We start from the raw sequence: 4,858 nt of genomic DNA on the forward strand, positions 1-4,858 counted from the left end.
TGAAGATCAATACAACTAATTTAATCAGACATTTAACTATTTAACCAGCTGACTAACCAGATGAATAGGTATTAGTTACATTGTCCAAATGATGATTTATCCATATATTCATATTCATTTTTTTCCAAGTAGAGTTAATTGACAACTAGACGTGTGAATTTGGAGGAGGGTATTTAGTGACAGAATAAGAAAAGTTAAGGGTAGATAATACACAAAAAATAGCGTACATTATTTGTGTTTTTGAAAGATATGACAGATATGGAGTATTGTTTTTGTTTTTGCTTAATAGACGATTATATCCGTCATTAATTGATTCTATTGTTTTTTTATAAAAGATATTATGGTATTCATTCATTTCCGCTTATAGATACTATTATAGGTTTGTCGACTTTGAAATGTATTGTTTATTTTAACAATAGTTAATCATATACTGTGTCAACTTAGGCTAATACTCATTTAATACAAACTACTTACATCAGAATAAGATATAGTTGAATGTTGAATACTAAGTATAAGGTGCAGAATATCTTTTCCATAAAAATTGGTTCATTTTCTTTTGGAAAATTGTTAGTTTCTATAACAAGTAAATGAATATTGATAAAGGATATGAATGACTCCTAATCTCCTCGAATTAACGCGTCTTATATTTTACACAGAGAAACTGAATAAAACTAAACAATGATCAATACTACAGTAAATGTTTTACAAATAATAGCCATTTACTACCTTCAGAGAGATAACAAAGATTAGCAGTTGAAACATTGAAATTAAGAAAGTCATTTCATAAATGAAAACACATAATTGGGAAAGTTGCAGCTTGGTGAGCTAACGATATAAGTTGACAAACTATTGAAAACAGTGCACTTTTTAATAATCGTCTCATTCTAGTCTTGATTTACTCACTATTCCCTTATGAAATCTAATTCGAGATTTTCAAATATTACACCAGCCCTATGTCTTTGGACCACTGGGTCGGTATTCAACTGTTTACATCTTCAACTCTATTCAGTTTACTATATGAAGCAATCTATATCCAGTCATCTAAATAAACGTCAGTTTAATTATTATCAATTTTCCAATTAGGTCATAAAACAAACTTAATGTCTATATGGATCCTTTTCTGAGAATTCAATTTGAAAACTGTACAACTAGATATATTATGTGGTGTGTTTTAGGTAAGTTAATAATTATAGGTTAGTTGGAATTTGATTAGTTTTGATATGAGATTCAACGATATAATCATAAATAAATAAATAGATATTGAACTAGGAGATCTATAGAACGTGAGAAATATATTATCTTTAGGGCAAATAGAGTAATAATGAAATGGATGCCAGCTCAGTGGTTCTAGAGGTTAAGCGCTCGCGCGCGAGAGTTTGTAATCTGGTTCTTTAAATGTTTACACATACCAGTTCATTATCATAAATTAATTAGTTTTATAATATTTCCCATACTACATAAAATTTAATAGACAATCCCATTACCCTCTTTTAGCTTCATAAGAACTATATTATTTATTTATAATGTTATTTATACAACCAGTGTATTTTCATGTATACAAAACTGTTAGGGGTATCCAGAAAACTTACAAAAGACAAGGAAGGCTCAGGAAACATTAGGAAGCATTTTATCCAATCAGCGTTCACTTGAAGTTTTGCCAGAAACATCACGAAAGTAAAAAGTCACATGTAGAGTTTCTGATTGGCTGATTACTACACTGCTACTATGTTACGTAGCATTCCAGAATTTTCAGGAAAACCCAAAGACTTCTCAAGTACTATAAAAACCCTATATTTTCTGTACATCAATGAACCTTTGGAGTAAAGTGCTTCTCTCATATTTTGCGCCTTTCCTCTCGCGTTCAAGTTTATGAGTAGTTTTAGCTTGAGGGTTACGAGAATAGCTTAGGAACCGAGTATATCATTCAATGAGCAAGACTTATCAAAAACACAAACTGTACATCTTATTAATATATGATTTCTTATTAGTCATTTATTATCAATATCTTTTACTCTAATCAATTCTACTCTAAAACATTCTGAGAAATTACCTATAAACTTAACACCTCACTTAAAGTAATTCAATTTATTACTATCTCTATCATACTAATTAATAGCTATTCACACATTTGATCTTAGATAAATATGCATATAAGATATGGTTTCCTCAAGAGACAATTCACATTAGAAAACAAAGAAGAAAAGAAAAAAAGGAAATAAAAAAATGTTGTAAAACTATGAGTCTATGAATAATGAGATGAAATTGAATTTACTGAATACATAGTTTGGTTAAAATTAACCTTGAAAAACATTAATGAATCATCAGTAATAATGTACATTGATTTATCATTTTCACTAAAGAATTACTTTTAGTAGTTTGTAAATTGTAAACAATATTGTCACATTAATACATTATGAATTGGTATGAAAGACAAAAAGAAATTTATGCAAATATCAAAGTATTACTTAGTGTATTCATTTGGTGTTGTTTACTTGTATCTTCTCAATACTGCCTGAAGTCACAACTATTATAAGCAAAGATGGATAGTGGCTAGCAGCGAGATCCAGGACGCGCGTTTCGTCCTACTTGGGACTCGTCAGTTGGATATACGTGCACCCCATATCTCCATTACACAAGCAGGTGGCTATCAGGACTTAGTAACTAAGTGGATAACGTGATGGCGTTTGAAGAGAACGGTACTGGGTTCCAGTCCCAGAGTGAACATCACGTCCGAGATACAGGTACATCCAGCTGACGAGTCCCAAATAGGACTAAACGCGAGTCCTGGAATCCACTGCTAGCTACTATCTATCTTTGCTTATTGCGTAGTATGTTTATAAAATACGAGCTATTATTATAGACTGGTTTAAAAAATAAAGATTTTAAGGCTTTCAATATGTGTTTTTGAATAAATTTGTTTATTTAAAATATTCTTTCATATGACCTATTTTAAATACTGGTGTAAATTTTGTGGTCGTAGTGCATTAATATTGATTCAGTCTGGAGGATATATAAATGAAACTGTTCTAATCATTTAGTTAGATGAAAAACAACAATATTCAAAAACAAGTACTTGTTTTGATTGTAAGTATTTCAATCATAAACTATAAGACATCTGTGAATTGATGAGTGTATTACTCAGATTTCTTCAACTGATAATCTAATATTCACTTGATATTGTTTACTTGAATCTTTTCATTGATCTTTAAGACTGCGACTGATCAGTCTCTTATTGGCATATGTGTATACTGTGTGTATTTCCTCGATATCGCCTTAATTCACAGGCATTCTAAGCGAAGATGGATAGTGGCTAGCAGTGTAATGCAGGTACATTCAACTGGCGAGTCCCGAATAGGACGAAAAGCGCGTCTTGGATTCCACTGTTAGCCATTGTCCATCTTTGCTTGTGATAGTCTAATAATTCCGTCTTTACGGTAAATCATTAGACACAACACTTTCTTGATGAAACCATTATGTATGACTTTTATCAGGACAAATAATTCATTTCATACAGTTCAATGGATGGATATTAATTAAATAGATTTTGATTAGTAAGTTTTTAAATGATAAAACTTAAGAGTTAATCACATTTCACTTGTTTCAAATGATAATTAATATGCGCAAGTATTTTGTTTAGCTTTTTTCAAATCAAAGTAATAAAATAATAACTGTATTTTTTATTTTTTATAAATCTAAAAATATAGTTTCATATTCTAGGGAAGTTATATTCTTGGGTTATTATATGTTTTCAGAATGAGGTTTGTGGAGATTGAAGTGATTTTAATAGTTGAATTCACGAGTCGATGCAAGTTAGACCAACATGGGAAACATGGAAGCGCTGAACAGCTGTTTCGTTGTAGTATGGGGCTCCTCAACAGTGCGCACCCACGTAGGATTCGAACCCAGGGCCTTCGGTCTAGCGTGCAAACGCTTAACCTCCAGCCCACTGAACTGGACGGCGTCCTACGGTCCTAATGTCTTACTTGCATCGATCAATGAATGGCTGCGCAATCATTCATCCATTGTCTGAGATTGATGCCTGTTTCTACCCGACGCGGATTGGACTCCACTGGTTTCGACTTCTCAATAGAACTACGAGAAATCATCCCGCATGCGGGATCGTGGATTCTCACTGCCATTGAGAAGTCCCAAGATAAGATGAGACGGCCATGTAATGCTTCCATGTTTTCCATGGTGGTCTAACTTACATCGACTCACGAATTCAACTAATGTATATTTGACTGCCTACATGTGGATATTCCTAAGGTTGCTAAGCCTCCAATTATCAATGAACTAATTCCAACGAATCCCTTTATGGATCCAAATTCTCCTCGAATATTCTTGTTTAAGTTATTACAGTCCAGTTTTAGTGAATTTGTTTAGATGATTTTATTTATCTGCTTCTTGGTAATAAGCTAAATGTGGTAATAGCAGAATCCATAAAACCTAACACGTCCTATTTTGCTTGGTAATATTTATGAGTTTTTATTTCTGTAACAACATTTTAATATCATTTACGGAAGTAAGTCAAGCGCTAAAGGACGGAGACAGTATACGTACCAATATACGTACCGCCAAACAGTCGCTACTAGCAAATCATATGGATTCTGACAAATTACGAGGTAAATGAATGCAACAAACATGGTTTGTTAAAACAGTGTAACTCAAGGTTGAGTAACATAAACATGAGTCCGGTAAGTGAACTATCTTATTTGTAAGTCTAAACTATTTTTCTAGGTAACATTAAAAAGTGCTCAAGAATGGTACAACAAGAAATTAAGATGATTAGTGCCATAGATCAGCAAAAATAACTTTTTTATAAATACTTATAACTTTCAGTAATAAATTGAATCCACTT

The sequence above is a fragment of the Schistosoma mansoni genome, chromosome W, assembly GCF_000237925.1.
Source record: "Schistosoma mansoni strain Puerto Rico chromosome W, complete genome".
Lineage (NCBI taxonomy): Eukaryota > Metazoa > Platyhelminthes > Trematoda > Strigeidida > Schistosomatidae > Schistosoma > Schistosoma mansoni.